Here is a 26,152-nt window from a genome sequence, read left to right on the forward strand (position 1 = left end):
AGGATGGCGGAGTGGTCTAAGGCGCCAGACTCAAGGTAAATCTACATTGCAGCTGTCAGGATGGCCAAGTGGTCTAAGGCGCCAGACTCAAGGTAAAACCTTCCATAGCAATGGGGCTTCTGGTCTCTGAATGGAGGCGTGGTTTTGAATCCCACTTCTGATATACTATTTATCCTGACAAATAAGAACTTAGTGAAGCTTGTAGTGTGAGATCCCAATAATCTCTATTGCACCTGTCAGGATGGCCGAGTGGTCTAAGGCGCCAGACTCAAGGTAAAACCTTCCATAGCAATGGGGCTTCTGGTCTCTGAATAGAGGCGTGGGTTCGAATCCCACTTCTGACATGGTGTTTTCCCGGAAATAATTATAACTCAGAACCTAGTGAAGCTTGTAGTGTGAGATACCAATAATCTATATTGCAGCTGTCAGGATGGCCGAGTCGTCTAAGGCGCCAGACTCAAGGTAAAACCTTCCATAGCAATGGGGATTCTGGTCTCAGAATAGAGGTGTGGGTTCGAATCCCACTTCTGACATGCTATTTTCCCGGAAATAATTATAACTCAGAACCTAGTGAAGCTTGTAGTGTGAGATACCAATAATCTATATTGCAGCTGTCAGGATGGCTGAGTGGTCTAAGGCGCCAGACTCAAGGTAAAACCTTCCATAGCAATGGGGATTCTCGTCTCTGAATAGAGGCGTGGGTTCGAATCCCGCTTCTGACATCCTATTTTCCCGGAAATAATTATAACTCAGAAACGAGTGAAGCTTGTAGTGTGAGATCCCAATAATCTACATTGCAGCTGTCAGGATGGCCGAGTGGTCTAAAGCGCCAGACTCAAGGTAAAACCTTCCATAGCAATGGGGCTTCTGGTCTCTGAAATGAGGCGTGGTTTTGAATCCCACTTCTGACATACTAATTATCCTGACAAATCAGAATTTAGTGTAGTTTATACCATGAAATCCCAATAATCTCTATTACAACTGTCACGATGGCCGAGTGGTCTAAGGCGCCAGACTCAAGGTAAAACCTTCCATAGCAATGGTTCTTCTGTTCTCTGAATAGAGGCGTGGGTTTGAATCCCACTTCTGACATTCTGTTTTCCCGGAAATAATTATAACTCAGAAACGAGTGAAGCTTGTAGTGTGAGAGCCCAATAATCTACATTGCAGCTGTCAGGATTGCCGAGTGGTCTAAGGCGCCAGACTCAAGGTAAAACCTTCCATAGCAATGGGGCTTCTGGTCTCTGAATAGAGGCGTGGGTTCGAATCCCACTTCTGACATGGTGTTTTCCCGGAAATAATTATAACTCAGAACCTAATGAAGCTTGTAGTGTGAGATACCAATAATCTATATTGAAGCTGTCAGGATGGCCGAGTGGTCTAAGGCGCCAGACTCAAGGTAAAACCTTCCATAGCAATGGGGATTCTGGTCTCAGAATAGAGGCGTAGGTTCGAATCCCACTTCTTACATGTTATTTTCCCGAAAATAATTATAACTCAGAACCTAGTGAAGCTTGTAGTGTGAGATCCCAATAATCTACATTGCAGCTGTCAGGATGGCCGAGTGGTCTAAAGCGCCAGACTCAAGGTAAAACCTTCCATAGCAATGGGGCTTCTGGTCTCTGAAATGAGGCGTGGTTTTGAATCCCACTTCTGACATACTAATTATCCTGACAAATCAGAATTTAGTGTAGTTTATACCATGAAATCCCAATAATCTCTATTACAACTGTCATGATGGCCGAGTGGTCTAAGGCGCCAGACTCAAGGTAAAACCTTCCATAGCAATGGTTCTTCTGTTCTCTGAATAGAGGCGTGGGTTTGAATCCCACTTCTGACATTCTGTTTTCCCGGAAATAATTATAACTCAGAAACGAGTGAAGTTTGTAGTGTGAGGTCCCAATAATCTCTATTGCAGTTGTCAGGATGGCCGTGTGGTCTAAGGCGCCAGACTCAAGGTAAAACCTTCCATAGCAATGGGGCTTCTGGTCTCTGAATGGAGGTGTGGGTTCGAATCCCACTTCTGACATAGTATTTATCCTGACAAATAAGAACTTAGTGAAGCTTGTAGTGTGAGATCCCAATATTCTCTATTGCACCTGTCAGGATGGCCGAGTGGTCTAAGGCGCCAGACTCAAGGTAAAACCTTCCATAGCAATGGGGCTTCTGGTCTATGAATAGAGGTGTGGGTTCGAATCCCACTTCTGACATGGTGTTTTCCCGGAAATAATTATAACTCAGAACCTAGTGAAGCTTGTAGTGTGAGATACCAATAAACTATATTGCAGCTGTTAGGATGGCCGAGTGGTCTAAGGCGCCAGACTCAAGGTAAAACCTTCCATAGCAATGCGGCTTCTGGTCTCTGAATAGAGGTGTGGGTTCGAATCCCACTTCTGACATGGTGTTTTCCCGGAAATAATTATAACTCAGAACCTAGTGAAGCTTGTAGTGTGAGATACCAATAATCTATATTGCAGCTGTCAGGATGGCCGAGTGGTCTAAGCCGCCAGACTCAAGGTAAAACCTTCCATAGCAATGGGGATTCTGATCTCAGAATAGAGGCGTGGGTTTGAATCCCTCTTCTTACATGCTATTTTCCCGGAAATAATTATAACTCAGAACTTAGTGAAGCTTGTAGTGTGAGGTCCCAATAATCTCTATTGCAGTTGTCAGGATGGCAGTGTGGTCTAACGCGCCAGACTCAAGGTAAAACCTTCCATAGCAATGGGGCTTCTGGTCTCTGAAATGAGGCGTGGTTTTGAATCCCACTTCTGACATACTAATTATCCTGACAAATCAGAATTTAGTGTAGTTTATACCATGAAATCCCAATAATCTCTATTACAACTGTCACGATGGCCGAGTGGTCTAAGGCGCCAGACTCAAGGTAAAACCTTCCATAGCAATGGTTCTTCTGTTCTCTGAATAGAGGCGTGGGTTTGAATCCCACTTCTGACATTCTGTTTTCCCGGAAATAATTATAACTCAGAAACGAGTGAAGCTTGTAGTGTGAGATACCAATAATCTATAATGCAGCTGTCAGGATGGCGGAGTGGTCTAAGGCGCCAGACTCAAGGTAAATCTACATTGCAGCTGTCAGGATGGCCAAGTGGTCTAAGGCGCCAGACTCAAGGTAAAACCTTCCATAGCAATGGGGCTTCTGGTCTCTGAATGGAGGCGTGGTTTCGAATCCCACTTCTGATATACTATTTATCCTGACAAATAAGAACTTAGTGAAGCTTGTAGTGTGAGATCCCAATATTCTCTATTGCACCTGTCAGGATGGCCGAGTGGTCTAAGGCGCCAGACTCAAGGTAAAACCTTCCATAGCAATGGTTCTTCTGTTCTCTGAATAGAGGCGTGGGTTTGAATCCCACTTCTGACATTCTGTTTTCCCGGAAATAATTATAACTCAGAAACGAGTGAAGCTTGTAGTGTGAGGTCCCAATAATCTCTATTGCAGTTGTCAGGATGGCCGTGTGGTCTAAGGCGCCAGACTCAAGGTAAAACCTTCCATAGCAATGGGGCTTCTGGTCTCTGAATGGAGGTGTGGGTTCGAATCCCACTTCTGACATAGTATTTATCCTGACAAATAAGAACTTAGTGAAGCTTGTAGTGTGAGATCCCAATATTCTCTATTGCACCTGTCAGGATGGCCGAGTGGTCTAAGGCGCCAGACTCAAGGTAAAACCTTCCATAGCAATGGGGCTTCTGGTCTATGAATAGAGGTGTGGGTTCGAATCCCACTTCTGACATGGTGTTTTCCCGGAAATAATTATAACTCAGAACCTAGTGAAGCTTGTAGTGTGAGATACCAATAAACTATATTGCAGCTGTTAGGATGGCCGAGTGGTCTAAGGCGCCAGACTCAAGGTAAAACCTTCCATAGCAATGCGGCTTCTGGTCTCTGAATAGAGGTGTGGGTTCGAATCCCACTTCTGACATGGTGTTTTCCCGGAAATAATTATAACTCAGAACCTAGTGAAGCTTGTAGTGTGAGATACCAATAATCTATATTGCAGCTGTCAGGATGGCCGAGTGGTCTAAGCCGCCAGACTCAAGGTAAAACCTTCCATAGCAATGGGGATTCTGATCTCAGAATAGAGGCGTGGGTTTGAATCCCTCTTCTTACATGCTATTTTCCCGGAAATAATTATAACTCAGAACTTAGTGAAGCTTGTAGTGTGAGGTCCCAATAATCTCTATTGCAGTTGTCAGGATGGCAGTGTGGTCTAACGCGCCAGACTCAAGGTAAAACCTTCCATAGCAATGGGGCTTCTGGTCTCTGAAATGAGGCGTGGTTTTGAATCCCACTTCTGACATACTAATTATCCTGACAAATCAGAATTTAGTGTAGTTTATACCATGAAATCCCAATAATCTCTATTACAACTGTCACGATGGCCGAGTGGTCTAAGGCGCCAGACTCAAGGTAAAACCTTCCATAGCAATGGTTCTTCTGTTCTCTGAATAGAGGCGTGGGTTTGAATCCCACTTCTGACATTCTGTTTTCCCGGAAATAATTATAACTCAGAAACGAGTGAAGCTTGTAGTGTGAGATACCAATAATCTATAATGCAGCTGTCAGGATGGCGGAGTGGTCTAAGGCGCCAGACTCAAGGTAAATCTACATTGCAGCTGTCAGGATGGCCAAGTGGTCTAAGGCGCCAGACTCAAGGTAAAACCTTCCATAGCAATGGGGCTTCTGGTCTCTGAATGGAGGCGTGGTTTCGAATCCCACTTCTGATATACTATTTATCCTGACAAATAAGAACTTAGTGAAGCTTGTAGTGTGAGATCCCAATAATCTCTATTGCACCTGTCAGGATGGCCGAGTGGTCTAAGGCGCCAGACTCAAGGTAAAACCTTCCATAGCAATGGGGCTTCTGGTCTCTGAATAGAGGCGTGGGTTCGAATCCCACTTCTGACATGGTGTTTTCCCGGAAATAATTATAACTCAGAACCTAGTGAAGCTTGTAGTGTGAGATACCAATAATCTATATTGCAGCTGTCAGGATGGCCGAGTCGTCTAAGGCGCCAGACTCAAGGTAAAACCTTCCATAGCAATGGGGATTCTGGTCTCAGAATAGAGGTGTGGGTTCGAATCCCACTTCTGACATGCTATTTTCCCGGAAATAATTATAACTCAGAACCTAGTGAAGCTTGTAGTGTGAGATACCAATAATCTATATTGCAGCTGTCAGGATGGCTGAGTGGTCTAAGGCGCCAGACTCAAGGTAAAACCTTCCATAGCAATGGGGATTCTCGTCTCTGAATAGAGGCGTGGGTTCGAATCCCGCTTCTGACATCCTATTTTCCCGGAAATAATTATAACTCAGAAACGAGTGAAGCTTGTAGTGTGAGATCCCAATAATCTACATTGCAGCTGTCAGGATGGCCGAGTGGTCTAAAGCGCCAGACTCAAGGTAAAACCTTCCATAGCAATGGGGCTTCTGGTCTCTGAAATGAGGCGTGGTTTTGAATCCCACTTCTGACATACTAATTATCCTGACAAATCAGAATTTAGTGTAGTTTATACCATGAAATCCCAATAATCTCTATTACAACTGTCACGATGGCCGAGTGGTCTAAGGCGCCAGACTCAAGGTAAAACCTTCCATAGCAATGGTTCTTCTGTTCTCTGAATAGAGGCGTGGGTTTGAATCCCACTTCTGACATTCTGTTTTCCCGGAAATAATTATAACTCAGAAACGAGTGAAGCTTGTAGTGTGAGAGCCCAATAATCTACATTGCAGCTGTCAGGATGGCCGAGTGGTCTAAGGCGCCAGACTCAAGGTAAAACCTTCCATAGCAATGGGGCTTCTGGTCTCTGAATAGAGGCGTGGGTTCGAATCCCACTTCTGACATGGTGTTTTCCCGGAAATAATTATAACTCAGAACCTAATGAAGCTTGTAGTGTGAGATACCAATAATCTATATTGAAGCTGTCAGGATGGCCGAGTGGTCTAAGGCGCCAGACTCAAGGTAAAACCTTCCATAGCAATGGGGATTCTGGTCTCAGAATAGAGGCGTAGGTTCGAATCCCACTTCTTACATGTTATTTTCCCGAAAATAATTATAACTCAGAACCTAGTGAAGCTTGTAGTGTGAGATCCCAATAATCTACATTGCAGCTGTCAGGATGGCCGAGTGGTCTAAAGCGCCAGACTCAAGGTAAAACCTTCCATAGCAATGGGGCTTCTGGTCTCTGAAATGAGGCGTGGTTTTGAATCCCACTTCTGACATACTAATTATCCTGACAAATCAGAATTTAGTGTAGTTTATACCATGAAATCCCAATAATCTCTATTACAACTGTCATGATGGCCGAGTGGTCTAAGGCGCCAGACTCAAGGTAAAACCTTCCATAGCAATGGTTCTTCTGTTCTCTGAATAGAGGCGTGGGTTTGAATCCCACTTCTGACATTCTGTTTTCCCGGAAATAATTATAACTCAGAAACGAGTGAAGTTTGTAGTGTGAGGTCCCAATAATCTCTATTGCAGTTGTCAGGATGGCCGTGTGGTCTAAGGCGCCAGACTCAAGGTAAAACCTTCCATAGCAATGGGGCTTCTGGTCTCTGAATGGAGGTGTGGGTTCGAATCCCACTTCTGACATAGTATTTATCCTGACAAATAAGAACTTAGTGAAGCTTGTAGTGTGAGATCCCAATATTCTCTATTGCACCTGTCAGGATGGCCGAGTGGTCTAAGGCGCCAGACTCAAGGTAAAACCTTCCATAGCAATGGGGCTTCTGGTCTATGAATAGAGGTGTGGGTTCGAATCCCACTTCTGACATGGTGTTTTCCCGGAAATAATTATAACTCAGAACCTAGTGAAGCTTGTAGTGTGAGATACCAATAAACTATATTGCAGCTGTTAGGATGGCCGAGTGGTCTAAGGCGCCAGACTCAAGGTAAAACCTTCCATAGCAATGCGGCTTCTGGTCTCTGAATAGAGGTGTGGGTTCGAATCCCACTTCTGACATGGTGTTTTCCCGGAAATAATTATAACTCAGAACCTAGTGAAGCTTGTAGTGTGAGATACCAATAATCTATATTGCAGCTGTCAGGATGGCCGAGTGGTCTAAGCCGCCAGACTCAAGGTAAAACCTTCCATAGCAATGGGGATTCTGATCTCAGAATAGAGGCGTGGGTTTGAATCCCTCTTCTTACATGCTATTTTCCCGGAAATAATTATAACTCAGAACTTAGTGAAGCTTGTAGTGTGAGGTCCCAATAATCTCTATTGCAGTTGTCAGGATGGCAGTGTGGTCTAACGCGCCAGACTCAAGGTAAAACCTTCCATAGCAATGGGGCTTCTGGTCTCTGAAATGAGGCGTGGTTTTGAATCCCACTTCTGACATACTAATTATCCTGACAAATCAGAATTTAGTGTAGTTTATACCATGAAATCCCAATAATCTCTATTACAACTGTCACGATGGCCGAGTGGTCTAAGGCGCCAGACTCAAGGTAAAACCTTCCATAGCAATGGTTCTTCTGTTCTCTGAATAGAGGCGTGGGTTTGAATCCCACTTCTGACATTCTGTTTTCCCGGAAATAATTATAACTCAGAAACGAGTGAAGCTTGTAGTGTGAGATACCAATAATCTATAATGCAGCTGTCAGGATGGCGGAGTGGTCTAAGGCGCCAGACTCAAGGTAAATCTACATTGCAGCTGTCAGGATGGCCAAGTGGTCTAAGGCGCCAGACTCAAGGTAAAACCTTCCATAGCAATGGGGCTTCTGGTCTCTGAATGGAGGCGTGGTTTCGAATCCCACTTCTGATATACTATTTATCCTGACAAATAAGAACTTAGTGAAGCTTGTAGTGTGAGATCCCAATAATCTCTATTGCACCTGTCAGGATGGCCGAGTGGTCTAAGGCGCCAGACTCAAGGTAAAACCTTCCATAGCAATGGGGCTTCTGGTCTCTGAATAGAGGCGTGGGTTCGAATCCCACTTCTGACATGGTGTTTTCCCGGAAATAATTATAACTCAGAACCTAGTGAAGCTTGTAGTGTGAGATACCAATAATCTATATTGCAGCTGTCAGGATGGCCGAGTCGTCTAAGGCGCCAGACTCAAGGTAAAACCTTCCATAGCAATGGGGATTCTGGTCTCAGAATAGAGGTGTGGGTTCGAATCCCACTTCTGACATGCTATTTTCCCGGAAATAATTATAACTCAGAACCTAGTGAAGCTTGTAGTGTGAGATACCAATAATCTATATTGCAGCTGTCAGGATGGCTGAGTGGTCTAAGGCGCCAGACTCAAGGTAAAACCTTCCATAGCAATGGGGATTCTCGTCTCTGAATAGAGGCGTGGGTTCGAATCCCGCTTCTGACATCCTATTTTCCCGGAAATAATTATAACTCAGAAACGAGTGAAGCTTGTAGTGTGAGATCCCAATAATCTACATTGCAGCTGTCAGGATGGCCGAGTGGTCTAAAGCGCCAGACTCAAGGTAAAACCTTCCATAGCAATGGGGCTTCTGGTCTCTGAAATGAGGCGTGGTTTTGAATCCCACTTCTGACATACTAATTATCCTGACAAATCAGAATTTAGTGTAGTTTATACCATGAAATCCCAATAATCTCTATTACAACTGTCACGATGGCCGAGTGGTCTAAGGCGCCAGACTCAAGGTAAAACCTTCCATAGCAATGGTTCTTCTGTTCTCTGAATAGAGGCGTGGGTTTGAATCCCACTTCTGACATTCTGTTTTCCCGGAAATAATTATAACTCAGAAACGAGTGAAGCTTGTAGTGTGAGAGCCCAATAATCTACATTGCAGCTGTCAGGATGGCCGAGTGGTCTAAGGCGCCAGACTCAAGGTAAAACCTTCCATAGCAATGGGGCTTCTGGTCTCTGAATAGAGGCGTGGGTTCGAATCCCACTTCTGACATGGTGTTTTCCCGGAAATAATTATAACTCAGAACCTAATGAAGCTTGTAGTGTGAGATACCAATAATCTATATTGAAGCTGTCAGGATGGCCGAGTGGTCTAAGGCGCCAGACTCAAGGTAAAACCTTCCATAGCAATGGGGATTCTGGTCTCAGAATAGAGGCGTAGGTTCGAATCCCACTTCTTACATGTTATTTTCCCGAAAATAATTATAACTCAGAACCTAGTGAAGCTTGTAGTGTGAGATACCAATAATCTATATTGCAGCTGTCGGGGTGGCCGAGTGGTCTAAGGCGCCAGACTCAAGGTAAAACCTTCGATAGCAATGGGGATTCTGGTCTCTGAATAGAGGCGTGGGTTCGAATCCCACTTCTGACATCCTATTTTCCCGGAAATAAGTATAACTCAGAAACGAGTGAAGCTTGTAGTGTGAGATCCCAATAATCTACATTGCAGCTGTCAGGATGGCCAAGTGGTCTAAGGCGCCAGACTCAAGGTAAAACCTTCCATAGCAATGGGGCTTCTGGTCTCTGAATGGAGGCGTGGTTTCAAATCCCACTTCTGATATACTATTTATCCTGACAAATAAGAACTTAGTGAAGCTTGTAGTGTGAGATCCCAATAATCTCTATTGCACCTGTCAGGATGGCCGAGTGGTCTAAGGCGCTAGACTCAAGGTAAAACCTTCCATAGCAATGGGGCTTCTGGTCTCTGAATAGAGGCGTGGGTTCGAATCCCACTTCTGACATGGTGTTTTCCCGGAAATAATTATAACTCAGAACCTAGTGAAGCTTGTAGTGTGAGATACCAATAATCTATATTCCAGCTGTCAGGATGGCCGAGTGGTCTAAGGCGCCAGACTCAAGGTAAAACCTTCCATAGCAATGGGGATTCTGGTCTCAGAATAGAGGCGTGGGTTCGAATACCACTTCTGACATGCTATTTTCCCGGAAATAATTATAACTCAGAACCTAGTGAAGCTTGTAGTGTGAGATACCAATAATCTATATTGCAGCTGTCAGGATGGCCGAGTGGTCTAAGGCGCCAGACTCAAGGTAAAACCTTCCATAGCAATGGGGATTCTCGTCTCTGAATACAGGCGTGGGTTCGAATCCCACTTCTGACATCCTATTTTCCCGGAAATAATTATAACTCAGAAACGAGTGAAGCTTGTAGTGTGAGATCCCAATAATCTACATTGCAGCTGTCAGGATGGCCGAGTGGTCTAAGGCGCCAGACTCAAGGTAAAACCTTCCATAGCAATGGGGCTTCTGGTCTCTGAATGGAGGCGTGGGTTCGAATCCCACTTCTGACATCCTGTTTTTCCGGAAATAATTATAACTCAGAACCTAATGAAGCTTGTAGTGTGAGATACCAATAATCTATATTGCAGCTGTCAGGAAGGCCGAGTGGTCTAAGGTGCCAGTCTCAAGGTAAAACCTTCGATAGCAATGGGGATTCTGGTCTCTGAATAGAGGCGTGGGTTCGAATCCCACTTCTGACATGGTGTATTTTACCGGATATAATTATAACTCAGAATCTAGTGAAGCTTGTAGTGTGAGATCCCAATAATCTACATTGCAGCTGTCAGGATGGCTCAGTGGTCTAAGGAGCCAGACTCAAGGTAAAGCCTTCCATAGCAATGGGGATTCTGGTCTCTGAATAGAGGCGTGGGTTCGAATCCCACTTCTGACATCGTATTTTCCCGGAAATAATTATAACTCAGAACCTAGTGAAGCTTGTAGTGTGAGATACCAATAATCTATAGTGCAGCTGTCAGGATGGCCGAGTGGTCTAAGGCACCAGACTCAAGGTAAAACCTTCCATAGCAATGGGGATTCTGGTCTCAGAATAGAGGAGTGGGTTCGAATCCGACTTCTCACATGCTATTTTCCCGGAAATAATTATAACTCAGAACCTAGTGAAGCTTGTAGTGTGAGATACCAATAATCTATAATGCAGCTGTCAGGATGGCTGAGTGGTCTAAGGCGCCAGACTCAAGGTAAAACCTTCCATAGCAATGGGGATTCTGGTCTCAGAATAGAGGAGTGGGTTCGAATCCCCCTTTGACATTCTATTTTCCCGGAAATAATTATAACTCAGAAACGAGTGAAGCTTGTAGTGTGAGATCCCAATAATATTCATTGCAGCTGTCAGGATGGCCAAGTGGTCTAAGGCGCCAGACTCAAGGTAAAACCTTCCATAGCAATGGGGCTTCTGGTCTCTGAATGGAGGCGTGGGTTCGAATCCCACTTCTGACATCCTATTTTCCGGAAATAATTATAACTCAGAACCTAGTGAAGCTTGTAGTGTGAGATCCCAATAATCTCTATTGCAGTTGCCTGGATGGCCGTGTGGTCTAAGGCGCCAGACTCAAGGTAAAGCCTTCCATAGCAATGGGGCTTCTGGTCTCTGAATGGCAGCGAGGGTTTGAATCCCACTTCTGACATACTATTTATCCTGACAAATAAGAACTTAGTGAAGCTTGTAGTGTGAGATCCCAATAATCTCTATTGCACCTGTCAGGATGGCTGAGTGGTCTAAGGCGCCAGACTCAAAGTAAAAGCTTCCATAGCAATGGGGCTTCTGGTCTCTGAATAGAGGCGTGGGTTCGAATCCCACTTCTGACATGGTGTTTTCCCCGAAATAATTATAACTCAGAACCTAATGAAGCTTGTAGTGTGAGATACCAATAATCTATGTTGCAGCTGTCAGGATGGCCGAGTGGTCTAAGGCCCCAGACTCAAGGTAAAACCTTCCATAGCAATGGGGATTCTGGTCTCTGAATAGAGGCGTGGGTTCGAATCCCTCTTCTGACATGCTATTTTCCCGGAAATAAAAACTCAGAACCTAGTGAAGCTTGTAGTGTGAGATACCAATAATCTATATTGCAGCTGTCAGGATGGCCGAGTGGTCTAAGGCACCAGACTCAAGGAAAAACCTTCCATAGCAATGGGGATTCTCGTCTCTGAATAGAGGCGTGGGTTCGAATCCCACTTCTGACATCCTATTTTCCCGTAAATAATTATAACTCAGAAACGAGTGAAGCTTGTAGTGTGAGATCCCAATAATCTACATTGCAGCTGTCAGGATGGCCGAGTGGTCTAAAGCGCCAGACTCAAGGTAAAACCTTCCATAGCAATGGGGCTTCTGGTCTCTGAAATGAGGCGTGGTTTTGAATCCCACTTCTGACATACTAATTATCCTGACAAATCAGAATTTAGTGTAGTTTATACCGTGAGATCCCAATAATCTCTATTACAACTGTCACGATGGCCGAGTGGTCTAAGGCGCCAGACTCAAGGTAAAACCTTCCATAGCAATGGGCATTCTGGTCTCTGAATAGAGGCGTGGGTTCGAATCCCACTTCTGACATGGTGTTTTCCCGGAAATAATTATAACTCAGAACCTAGTGAAGCTTGTAGTGTGAGATACCAATAATCTATATTGCAGCTGTCAGGATGGCCGAGTGGTCTAAGCCGCCAGACTCAAGGTAAAACCTTCCATAGCAATGGGGATTCTGGTCTCAGAATAGAGGCGTGGGTTCGAATCCCACTTCTTACATGTTATTTTCCCGGAAATAATTATAACTCAGAACTTAGTGAAGCTTGTAGTGTGAGGTCCCAATAATCTCTATTGCAGTTGTCAGGATGGCCGTGTGGTCTAAGGCGCCAGACTCAAGGTAAAACCTTCCACAGCAATGGGGCTTCTGGTCTCTGAATGGAGGTGTGGGTTCGAATCCCACTTCTGACATACTATTTATCCTGACAAATAAGAACTTAGTGAAGCTTGTAGTGTGAGATCCCAACTATCTCTATTGCACTTGTCATGATGGCTGTGTGGTCTAAGGTGCCAGACTCAAGGTAAAACCTTCCATAGCAATGGGGCTTCTGGTCTCTGAATGGAGGCGTGGGTTCGAATCCCACTTCTGACATTCTGTTTTCCCGGAAATAATTATAACTCAGAAACGAGTGAAGCTTGTAGTGTGAGAGCCCAATATTCTACATTGTAGCTGTCAGGATGGCCGAGTGGTCTAAGGCGCCAGACTCAAGGTAAAACCTTCCATAGCAATGGGCATTCTGGTCTCTGAATAGAGGCGTGGTTTTGAATCCCACTTCTGACATGGTGTTTTCCCGGATATAATTATAACTCAGAACCTAGTGAAGCTTGTAGTGTGAGATCCCAATAATCTACATTGCAGCTGTCAGGATGGCCGAGTGGTCTAAGGCGCCAGACTCAAGGTAAAACCTTCCATAGCACTGGGGCTTCTGGTCTCTGAATGGAGGCGTGGATTCGAATCCCACTTCTGACATGGTGTTTTCCCGGAAATAATTATAACTCAGAACCTAGTGAAGCTTGTAGTGTGAGATCCCAATAATCTACATTCTAGCTGTCAGGATGGTCGAGTGGTCTAAGGCGCCAGACTCAAGGTAAAACCTTCCATATCAATGGGGCTTCTGGTCTCTGAATAGAGGCGTTGGTTCGAATCCCACTTCTGACATGGTGTTTTTTACCGGATATAATTATAACTCAGAACCTAGTGAAGCTTGTAGTGTGAGATCCCAATAATCTACATTGCAGCTGGCAGGATGGCTGAGTGGTCTAAGGAGCCAGACTCAAGGTAAAACCTTCCATAGCAATGGGGATTCTGGTCTCTGAATAGAGGCATGGGTTCGAATCCCACTTCTAACATCGTATTTTCCCGGAAATAATTATAACTCAGAACCTAGTGAAGCTTGTAGTGTGAGATACCAATAATCTATAGTGCAGCTGTCAGGATGGCCGAGTGGTCTAAGGCGCCAGACTCAAGGTAACACCTTACATAGCAATGGGGATTCTGGTCTCAGAATAGAGGAGTGGGTTCGAATCCGACTTCTCACATGCTATTTTCCCGGAAATAATTATAACTCAGAACCTAGTGAAGCTTGTAGTGTGAGATACCAATAATCTATAATGCAGCTGTCAGGATGGCCGAGTGGTCTAAGGCGCCAGACTCAAGGTAAAACCTTCCATAGCAATGGGGATTCTGGTCTCAGAATACAGGAGTGGGTTCGAATCCCCCTTTGACATGCTATTTTCCCGGAAATAATTATAACTCAGAAACGAGTGAAGCTTGTAGTGTGAGATCCCAATAATCTCTATTGCACCTGTCAGGATGGCCGAGTGGTCTAAGGCGCCAGACTCAAGGTAAAACCTTCCATAGCAATGGGGCTTCTGGTCTCTGAATGGAGGCGTGGGTTCGAATGCCACTTCTGACATCCTATTTTCCGGAAATAATTATAACTCAGAACCTAGTGAAGCTTGTAGTGTGAGATCCCAATAATCTACATTCTAGCTGTCAGGATGGCCGAGTGGTCTAAGGCGCCAGACTCAAGGTAAAACCTTCCATAGCAATGCGGCTTCTGTTCTCTGAAAGGAGGCGTGGGTTTGAATCCCACTTCTGACATACTAATTATACTGACAAATAAGAACTTAGTGAAGCTTGTAGTGTGAGGTCCCAATAATCTCTATTGCAGTTGCCTGGATGGCCGTGTGGTCTAAGGCGCCAGACTCAAGGTAAAGCCCTTCCATAGCAATGGGGCTTCTGGTCTCTGAATGGCGGCGAGGGTTTGAATCCCACTTCTGACATACTATTTATCCTGACAAATAAGAACTTAGTGAAGCTTGTAGTGTGAGATCCCAATAATCTCTATTGCACCTGTCAGGATGGCCGAGTGGTCTAAGGCGCCAGACTCAAAGTAAAAGCTTCCATAGCAATGGGGCTTCTGGTCTCTGAATAGAGGCGTGGGTTCGAATCCCACTTCTGACATGGTGTTTTCCCCGAAATAATTATAACTCAGAACCTAATGAAGCTTGTAGTGTGAGATACCAATAATCTATGTTGCAGCTGTCAGGATGGCCGAGTGGTCTAAGGCGCCAGACTCAAGGTAAAACCTTCCATAGCAATGGGGATTCTGGTCTCTGAATAGAGGCGTGGGTTCGAATCCCACTTCTGACATGCTATTTTCCCGGAAATAAAAACTCAGAACCTAGTGAAGCTTGTAGTGTGAGATACCAATAATCTATATTGCAGCTGTCAGGATGGCCGAGTGGTCTAAGGCACCAGACTCAAGGAAAAACCTTCCATAGCAATGGGGATTCTCGTCTCTGAATAGAGGCGTGGGTTCGAATCCCACTTCTGACATCCTATTTTCCCGTAAATAATTATAACTCAGAAACGAGTGAAGCTTGTAGTGTGAGATCCCAATAATCTACATTGCAGCTGTCAGGATGGCCGAGTGGTCTAAAGCGCCAGACTCAAGCTAAAACCTTCCATAGCAATGGGGATTCTGGTCTCTGAAATGAGGCGTGGTTTCGAATCCCACTTCTGACATACTAATTATCCTGACAAATCAGAATTTAGTGTAGTTTATACCGTGAGATCCCAATAATCTCTATTACAACTGTCACGATGGCCGAGTGGTCTAAGGCGCCAGACTCAAGGTAAAACCTTCCATAGCAATGGGCATTCTGGTCTCTGAATAGAGGCGTGGGTTCGAATCCCACTTCTGACATGGTGTTTTCCCGGAAATAATTATAACTCAGAACCTAGTGAAGCTTGTAGTGTGAGATACCAATAATCTATATTGCAGCTGTCAGGATGGCCGAGTGGTCTAAGCCGCCAGACTCAAGGTAAAACCTTCCATAGCAATGGGGATTCTGGTCTCAGAATAGAGGCGTGGGTTCGAATCCCACTTCTTACATGCTATTTTCCCGGAAATAATTATAACTCAGAACTTAGTGAAGCTTGTAGTGTGAGGTCCCAATAATCTCTATTGCAGTTGTCAGGATGGCCGTGTGGTCTAAGGCGCCAGACTCAAGGTAAAACCTTCCACAGGAATGGGGCTTCTGGTCTCTGAATGGAGGTGTGGGTTCGAATCCCACTTCTGACATACTATTTATCCTGACAAATAAGAACTTAGTGAAGCTTGTAGTGTGAGATCCCAACTATCTCTATTGCACTTGTCATGATGGCTGTGTGGTCTAAGGTGCCAGACTCAAGGTAAAACCTTCCATAGCAATGGGGCTTCTGGTCTCTGAATGGAGGCGTGGGTTCGAATCCCACTTCTGACATTCTGTTTTCCCGGAAATAATTATAACTCAGAAACGAGTGAAGCTTGTAGTGTGAGAGCCCAATATTCTACATTGTAGCTGTCAGGATGGCCGAGTGGTCTAAGGCGCCAGACTCAAGGTAAAACCTTCCATAGCAATGGGCATTCTGGTCTCTGAATAGAGGCGTGGTTTTGAATCCCACTTCTGACATGGTGTTTTCCCGGATATAATTATAACTCAGAACCTAGTGAAGCTTGTAGTGTGAGATCCCAATAATCTACATTGCAGCTGTCAGGATGGCCGAGTGGTCTAAGGCGCCAGACTCAAGGTAAAACCTTCCATAGCACTGGGGCTTCTGGTCTCTGAATGGAGGCGTGGATTCGAATCCCACTTCTGACATGGTGTTTTCCCGGAAATAATTATAACTCAGAACCTAGTGAAGCTTGTAGTGTGAGATCCCAATAATCTACATTCTAGCTGTCAGGATGGTCGAGTGGTCTAAGGCGCCAGACTCAAGGTAAAACCTTCCATATCAATGGGGCTTCTGGTCTCTGAATAGAGGCGTTGGTTCGAATCCCACTTCTGACATGGTGTTTTTTACCGGATATAATTATAACTCAGAACCTAGTGAAGCTTGTAGTGTGAGATCCCAATAATCTACATTGCAGCTGGCAGGATGGCTGAGTGGTCTAAGGAGCCAGACTCAAGGTAAAACCTTCCATAGCAATGGGGATTCTGGTCTCTGAATAGAGGCATGGGTTCGAATCCCACTTCTGACATCGTATTTTCCCGGAAATAATTATAACTCAGAACCTAGTGAAGCTTGTAGTGTGAGATACCAATAATCTATAGTGCAGCTGTCAGGATGGCCGAGTGGTCTAAGGCGCCAGACTCAAGGTAAAACCTTCCATAGCAATGGGGATTCTGGTCTCAGAATAGAGGAGTGGGTTCGAATCCGACTTCTCACATGCTATTTTCCCGGAAATAATTATAACTCAGAACCTAGTGAAGCTTGTAGTGTGAGATACCAATAATCTATAATGCAGCTGTCAGGATGGCCGAGTGGTCTAAGGCGCCAGACTCAAGGTAAAACCTTCCATAGCAATGGGGATTCTGGTCTCAGAATAGAGGAGTGGGTTCGAATCCCCCTTTGACATGCTATTTTCCCGGAAATAATTATAACTCAGAAACGAGTGAAGCTTGTAGTGTGAGATCCCAATAATCTACATTGCAGCTGTCAGGATGGCCGAGTCGTCTAAGGCGCCAGACTCAAGGTAAAACCTTCCATAGCAATGGGGCTTCTGGTCTCTGAATGGAGGCGTGGGTTCGAATCCCACTTCTGACATACTAATTATCCTGACAAATAAGAACTTAGTGAAGCTTGTAGTGTGAGGTCCCAATAATCTCTATTGCAGTTGCCAGGATGGCCGTGTGGTCTAAGGCGCCAGACTCAATGTAAAACCTTCCATAGCAATGGGGCTTCTGGTCTCTGAATGGCGGCGAGTGTTCGAATCCCACTTCTGACATACTATTTATCCTGACAAATAAGAACTTAGTGAAGCTTGTAGTGTGAGATCCCAATAATCTCTATTGCAACTGTCAGGATGGCCGAGTGGTCTAAGGCGCCAGACTCAAAGTAAAAGCTTCCATAGCAATGGGGCTTCTGGTCTCTGAATATAGGCGTGAGTTCGAATCCCACTTCTGACATGGTGTTTTCCCGGAAATAATTATAACTCAGAACCTAATGAAGCTTGTAGTGTGAGATACCAATAATCTATATTGCAGCTGTCAGGATGGCCGAGTGGTCTAAGGCGCCAGACTCAAGGTAAAACCTTCCATAGCAATGGGGATTCTGGTCTCAGAATAGAGGCGTCGGTTCGAATCCCACTTCTGACATGTTATTTTCCCGGAAATAATTCTAACTCAGAACCTAGTGAAGCTTGTAGTGTGAGATACCAATATTCTATATTGCTGCTGTCAGGATGGCCGAGTGGTCTAAGGCGCCAGACTCAAGGTAAAACCTTCGATAGCAATGGGGATTCTGGTCTCTAAATAGAGGCGTGGGTTCGAATCCCACTTCTGACATCGTATTTTCCCGGAAATAAGTATAACTCAGAAACGAGTGAAGCTTGTAGTGTGAGATACCAATAATCTATATTGCAGCTGTCAGGATGGCCGAGTGGTCTAAGGCGCCAGACTCAAGGTAAAACCTTCCATAGCAATGGGGATTCTGGTCTCAGAATAGAGGCGTGGGTTCGAATCCCACTTCTGACATGCTAATTTCCCGGAAATAATTATAACTCAGAACCTAGTGAAGCTTGTAGTGTGAGATACCAATAATCTATATTGCAGCTGTCAGGATGGCCGAGTGGTCTAAGGCGCCAGACTCAAGGTAAAACCTTCCATAGCAATGGGGATTCTCGTCTCTGAAATGAGGAGTTGTTTCGAATCCCATTTCTGACATACTAATTATCCTGACAAATCAGAATTTAGTGTAGTTTATACCGTGAGATCCCAATATTCTCTATTACAACTGTCACGATGGCCGAGTGGTCTAAGGCGCCAGACTCAAGGTAAAACCTTCCATAGCAATGGTTCTTCTGGTCTCTGAATAGAGGCGTGGGTTTGAATCCCACTTCTGACATACTGTTTTCCCGGAAATAATTATAACTCAGAAACGAGTGAAGCTTGTAGTGTGAGAGCCCAATAATCTACATTGCAGCTGTCAGGATGGCTGAGTGGTCTAAGGCGCCAGACTCAAGGTAAAACCTTCCATAGCAATGGGCATTCTGGGCTCTGAATAGAGGCATGGGTTCGAATCCCACTTCTGACATGGTGCTTTCCCGGATATAATTATAACTCAGAACCTAGAGAAGCTTGTAGTGTGAGATCCCAATAATCTACATTGCAGCTGTCAGGATGGCCGAGTGGTCTAAGGCGCCAGACTCAAGGTAAAACCTTCCATAGCAATGGGGCTTCTGGTCTCTGAATGGAGGCGTGGGTTCGAATCCCACTTCTGATATCCTGTTTTTCCGGAAATAATTATAACTCAGAACCTAGTGAAGCTTGTAGTGTGAGATCCCAATAATCTACATTGCAGCTGTCAGGATGGCCGAGTGGTCTAAGGCGCCAGACTCAAGGTAAAACCTTCCGTAGCAATGGGGCTTCTGGTCTCTGAATGGCGGCGAGGGTTCGAATCCCACTTATGACATACTATTTATCCTGACAAATAAGAACTTAGTGAAGCTTGTAGTGTGAGATCCCAATAATCTATATTGCAGCTGTCAGGATGGCTGAGTGGTCTAAGGCGCCAGACTCAAGGTAAAACCTTCCATAGCAATGGGGATTCTGGTCTCAGAATAGAGGCGTCGGTTCGAATCCCTGTTCTGACATGCTATTTTCCCGGAAATAATTATAACTCAGAACCTAGTGAAGCTTGTAGTGTGAGATACCAATAATCTATATTGCAGCTGTCAGGATGGCCGAGTGGTCTAAGGCGCCAGACTCAAGGTAAAACCTTCGATAGCAATGGGGATTCTGGTCTCTGAATAGAGGCGTGGGTTCGAATCCCACTTCTGACATCCTATTTTCCCGAAAATAAGTATAACTCAGAAACGAGTGAAGCTTGTAGTGTGAGATCCCAATAATCTACATTGAAGCTGTCAGAATGGCCAAGTGGTCTAAGGCGCCAGACTCAAGGTAAAACCTTCCATAGCAATGGGGCTTCTGGTCTCTGAATGGAGGCGTGGTTTCGAATCCCACTTCTGATATACTATTTATCCTGACAAATAAGAATTTAGTGAAGCTTGTAGTGTGAGATCCCAATAATCTCTATTGCACCTGTCAGGATGGCCGAGTGGTCTAAGGCGCCAGACTCAAGGTAAAACCTTCCATAGCAATGGGGCTTCTGGTCTCTGAATAGAGGCGTGGGTTCGAATCCCACTTCTGACATACTATTTATCCTGACAAATAAGAATTTAGTGAAGCTTGTAGTGTGAGATCCCAATAATCTCTATTGCACCTGTCAGGATGGCCGAGTGGTCTAAGGCGCCAGACTCAAGGTAAAACCTTCCATAGCAATGGGGCTTCTGGTCTCTGAATAGAGGCGTGGGTTCGAATCCCACTTCTGACATGGTGTTTTCCCGGAAATAATTATAACTCAGAACCTAGTGAAGCTTGTAGTGTGAGATACCAATTATCTATAGTGCAGCTGTCAGGATGGCCGAGTGGTCTAAGGCGCCAGACTCAAGGTAAAACCTTCCATAGCCATGGGGATTCTGGTCTCAGAATAGAGGAGTGGGTTCGAATCCCACTTCTGACATGCTATTTTCCTGGAAATAATTATAACTCAGAAACGAGTGAAGCTTGTAGTGTGAGATCCCAATAATCTACATTGCAGCTGTCAGGATGGCCGAGTGGTCTAAGGCGCCAGACTCAAGGTAAAACCTTCCATAGCAATGGGGCTTCTGGTCTCTGAATGGAGGCGTGGGTTCGAATCCCACTTCTGACATCCTGTTTTTCCGGAAATAATTATAACTCAGAACCTAGTGAAGCTTGTAGTGTGAGATCCCAATAATCTACATTCTAGCTGTCAGGATGGCCGAGTGGTCTAAGGCGCCAGACTCAAGGTAAAACCTTCCATAGCAATGGGGCTTCTGGTCTCTGAAAGGAGGCGTGGGTTCGAATCCCACTTCTGACATACAGTACTAATTATCCTGACAAATAAGAACTTAGTGAAGCTTGTAGTGTGAGGTCCCAATAAACTCTATTGCAGTTGCCAGAATGTCCGTGTGGTCTAAGGCGCCAGACTCAAGGTAAAACCTTCCATAGCGATGGGGCTTCTGGTCTCTGAATGGAGGCGAGGGTTCGAATCCCACTTCTGACATACTATTTATCCTGACAAATAAGAACTTAGTGAAGCTTGTAGTGTGAGATCCCAATAATCTCTATTGCACCTGTCAGGATGGCCGAGTGGTCTAAGGCGCCAGACTCAAAGTAAAAGCTTCTATAGCAATGGGGCTTCTGGTCTCTGAATAGAGGCGTGGGTTCGAATCCCACTTCTGACATGGTGTTTTCCCGGAAATAATTATAACTCAGAGCCTAATGAAGCTTGTAGTGTGAGATACCAATAATCTATATTGCAGCTGTCAGGATGGCCGAGTGGTCTAAGGCGCCAGTCTCAAGGTAAAACCTTCGATAGCAATGGGGATTCTGGTCTCTGAATAGAGGCGTGGGTTCGAATCCCACTTCTGACATTGTATTTTCCCGGAAATAATTATAACTCAGAAACGAGTGAAGCTTGTAGTGTGAGATCCCAATAATCTACATTGCAGCTGTCAGGATGGCCGAGTGGTCTAAGGCGCCAGACTCAAGGTAAAACCTTCCATAGCAATGGGGCTTCTGGTCTCTGAATGGCGGTGAGGGTTAGAATCCCACTTCTGACATACTATTTAAACTGACAAATAAGAACTTAGTGAAGCTTGTAGTGTGAGATCCCAATAATCTCTATTGCACCTGTCAGGATGGCCGAGTGGTCTAAGGCGCCAGACTCAAAGTAAAAGCTTCCATAGCAATGGGGCTTCTGGTCTCTGAATAGAGGCATGGGTTCGAATCCCACTTCTGACATGGTGTTTTCCCGGAAATAATTATAACTCAGAACCTAATGAAGCTTGTAGTGTGAGATACCAATAATCTATATTGCAGCTGTCAGGATGGCCGAGTGGTCTAAGGCGCCAGACTCAAGGTAAAACCTTCCATAGCAATGGGGATTCTGGTCACAGAATAGAGGTGTCGGTTCGAATCCCACTTCTGACATGCTATTTTCCCGGAAATAATTATAACTCAGAACCTAGTGAAGCTTGTAGTGTGAGATACCAATAATCTATATTGCAGCTGTCAGGATGGCCGAGTGGTCTAAGGTGCCAGACTCAAGGTAAAACCTTCGATAGCAATGGGGATTCTGGTCTCTGAATAGAGGCGTGGGTTCGAATCCCACTTCTGACATCCTATTTTCCCGGAAATAAGTATAACTCAGAAACGAGTGAAGCTTGTAGTGTGAGATCCCAATAATCTATATTGCAGCTGTCAGGATGGCCGAGTGGTCTAAGGCGCCAGACTCAAGGTAAAACCTTCGATAGCAATAGGGATTCTGGTCTCTGAATAGAGGCGAGGGTTCCAATCCCACTTCTGACATCCTATTTTCCCGGAAATAAGTATAACTCAGAAACGAGTGAAGCTTGTAGTGTGAGATCCCAATAATCTACATTGCAGCTGTCAGGATGGCCAAGTGGTCTAAGGCGCCAGACTCAAGGTAAAACCTTCAATAGCAATGGGGCTTCTGGTCTCTGAATGGAGGCGTGGTTTTGAATCCCACTTCTGATATACTATTTATCCTGACAAATAAGAACTTAGTGAAGCTTGTAGTGTGAGATCCCAATAATCTCTATTGCACCTGTCAGGATGGCCGAGTGGTCTAAGGCGCCAGACTCAAGGTAAAACCTTCCATAGCAATGGGGCTTCTGGTCTCTGAATAGAGGCGTGGGTTCGAATCCCACTTCTGACATGGTGTTTTCCAGGAAATAATTATAACTCAGAACCTAGTGAAGCTTGTAGTGTGAGATACCAATAATCTATATTGCAGCTGTCAGGATGGCCGAGTGGTCTAAGGCCCCAGACTCAAGGTAAAACCTTCCATAGCAATGGGGATTCTGGTCTCAGAATAGAGGCGTGGGTTCGAATCCCACTTCTGACATGCTATTTTCCCGGAAATAATTATAACTCAGAAGCTAGTGAAGCTTGTAGTGTGAGATACCAATAATCTATATTGCAGCTGTCAGGATGGCCGAGTGGTCTAAGGCGCCAGACTCAAGGTAAAACCTTCCTTAGCAATGGGGATTTTCGTCTCTGAATAGAGGCGTTGGTTTGAATCCCACTTCTGACATCCTAATTTCCCCGAAATAATTATAACTCAGAAACGAGTGAAGCTTGTAGTGTGAGATCCCAATAATCTACATTGCAGCTGTCAGGATGGCCGAGTGGTCTAAAGCGCTAGACTCAAGGTAAAACCTTCCATAGCAATGGGGCTTCTGGTCTCTGAAATGAGGCGTGGTTTCGAATCCCACTTCTGACATACTAATTATCCTGACAAATCAGAATTTAGTGTAGTTTATACCGTGAGATCCCAATAATCTCTATTACAACTGTCACGATGGCCGAGTGGTCTAAGGCGCCAGACTCAAGGTAAAACCTTCCATAGCAATGGTTCTTCTGGTCTCTTAATAGAGGCGTGGGTTTGAATCCCACTTCTGACATTATGTTTTCCCGGAAATAATTATAACTCAGAAACGAGTGAAGCTTGTAGTGTGAGAGCCCAATAATCTACATTGCAGCTGTCAGGATGGCCGAGTGGTCTAAGGCGCCAGACTCAAGGTAAAACCTTCCATAGCAATGGGCATTCTGGTCTCTGAATAGAGGCATGGGTTCGAATCCCACTTCTGACATGGTGTTTTCCCGGATATAATTATAACTCAGAACCTAGTGAAGCTTGTAGTGTGAGATCCCAATAATCTACATTGCAGCTGTCAGGATGGCCGAGTGGTCTAAGGCGCCAGACTCAAGGTAAAACCTTCCATAGCAATGGGGCTTCTGGTCTCTGAATGGAGGCGTGGGTTCGAATCCCACTTCTGACATCCTGTTTTTCCGGAAATAATTATAACTCAGAACCTAGTGAAGCTTGTAGTGTGAGATCCCAATAATCTACATTCTAGCTGTCAGGATGGTCGAGTGGTCTAAGGCGCCAGACTCAAGGTAAAACCTTCCATAGCAATGGGGCTTCTGGTCTCTGAAAGGAGGCGTGGGTTCGAATCCCACTTCTGACATTCTAATTATCCTGACAAATAAGAACTTAGTGAAGCTTGTAGTGTGAGGTCCCAATAATCTCTATTGCAGTTGTCATGATGGCTGTGTGGTCTAAGGTGCCAGACTCAAGGTAAAACCTTCCATAGCAATGGGGCTTCTGGTCTCTGAATGGAGGCGTGGGTTCGAATCCCACTTCTGACATACTATTTATCCTGACAAATAAGAATTTAGTGAAGCTTGTAGTGTGAGATCCCAATAATCTCTATTGCACCTGTCAGGATGGCCGAGTGGTCTAAGGCGCCAGACTCAAGGTAAAACCTTCCATAGCAATGGGGCTTCTGGTCTCTGAATAGACGCGTGGGTTCGAATCCCACTTCTGACATGGTGTTTTCCCGGAAATAATTATAACTCAGAACCTAGTGAAGCTTGTAGTGTGAGATACCAATAATCTATAGTGCAGCTGTCAGGATGGCCAAGTGGTCTAAGGCGCCAGACTCAAGGTAAAACCTTCCATAGCAATGGGGCTTCTGGTCTCTGAATAGAGGCGTGGGTTCGAATCCCACTTCTGACATGGTGTTTTCCAGGAAATAATTATAACTCAGAACCTAGTGAAGCTTGTAGTGTGAGATACCAATAATCTATATTGCAGCTGTCAGGATGGCCGAGTGGTCTAAGGCCCCAGACTCAAGGTAAAACCTTCCATAGCAATGGGGATTCTGGTCTCAGAATAGAGGCGTGGGTTCGAATCCCACTTCTGACATGCTATTTTCCCGGAAATAATTATAACTCAGAAGCTAGTGAAGCTTGTAGTGTGAGATACCAATAATCTATATTGCAGCTGTCAGGATGGCCGAGTGGTCTAAGGCGCCAGACTCAAGGTAAAACCTTCCTTAGCAATGGGGATTTTCGTCTCTGAATAGAGGCGTTGGTTTGAATCCCACTTCTGACATCCTAATTTCCCCGAAATAATTATAACTCAGAAACGAGTGAAGCTTGTAGTGTGAGATCCCAATAATCTACATTGCAGCTGTCAGGATGGCCGAGTGGTCTAAAGCGCTAGACTCAAGGTAAAACCTTCCATAGCAATGGGGCTTCTGGTCTCTGAAATGAGGCGTAGTTTCGAATCCCACTTCTGACATACTAATTATCCTGACAAATCAGAATTTAGTGTAGTTTATACCGTGAGATCCCAATAATCTCTATTACAACTGTCACGATGGCCGAGTGGTCTAAGGCGCCAGACTCAAGGTAAAACCTTCCATAGCAATGGTTCTTCTGGTCTCTTAATAGAGGCGTGGGTTTGAATCCCACTTCTGACATTATGTTTTCCCGGAAATAATTATAACTCAGAAACGAGTGAAGCTTGTAGTGTGAGAGCCCAATAATCTACATTGCAGCTGTCAGGATGGCCGAGTGGTCTAAGGCGCCAGACTCAAGGTAAAACCTTCCATTGCAATGGGCATTCTGGTCTCTGAATAGAGGCATGGGTTCGAATCCCACTTCTGACATGGTGTTTTCCCGGATATAATTATAACTCAGAACCTAGTGAAGCTTGTAGTGTGAGATCCCAATAATCTACATTGCAGCTGTCAGGATGGCCGAGTGGTCTAAGGCGCCAGACTCAAGGTAAAACCTTCCATAGCAATGGGGCTTCTGGTCTCTGAATGGAGGCGTGGGTTCGAATCCCACTTCTGACATCCTGTTTTTTCCGGAAATAATTATAACTCAGAACCTAGTGAAGCTTGTAGTGTGAGATCCCAATAATCTACATTCTAGCTGTCAGGATGGTCGAGTGGTCTAAGGCGCCAGACTCAAGGTAAAACCTTCCATAGCAATGGGGCTTCTGGTCTCTGAAAGGAGGCGTGGGTTCGAATCCCACTTCTGACATACTAATTATCCTGACAAATAAGAACTTAGTGAAGCTTGTAGTGTGAGGTCCCAATAATCTCTATTGCAGTTGTCATGATGGCTGTGTGGTCTAAGGTGCCAGACTCAAGGTAAAACCTTCCATAGCAATGGGGCTTCTGGTCTCTGAATGGAGGCGTGGGTTCGAATCCCACTTCTGACATACTATTTATCCTGACAAATAAGAATTTAGTGAAGCTTGTAGTGTGAGATCCCAATAATCTCTATTGCACCTGTCAGGATGGCCGAGTGGTCTAAGGCGCCAGACTCAAGGTAAAACCTTCCATAGCAATGGGGCTTCTGGTCTCTGAATAGACGCGTGGGTTCAAATCCCACTTCTGACATGGTGTTTTCCCGGAAATAATTATAACTCAGAACCTAGTGAAGCTT

The sequence above is a fragment of the Notolepis coatsorum genome (genome assembly GCF_963971535.1).
Source record: "Notolepis coatsorum genome assembly, chromosome: 4".
NCBI lineage: Eukaryota > Metazoa > Chordata > Actinopteri > Aulopiformes > Paralepididae > Notolepis > Notolepis coatsorum.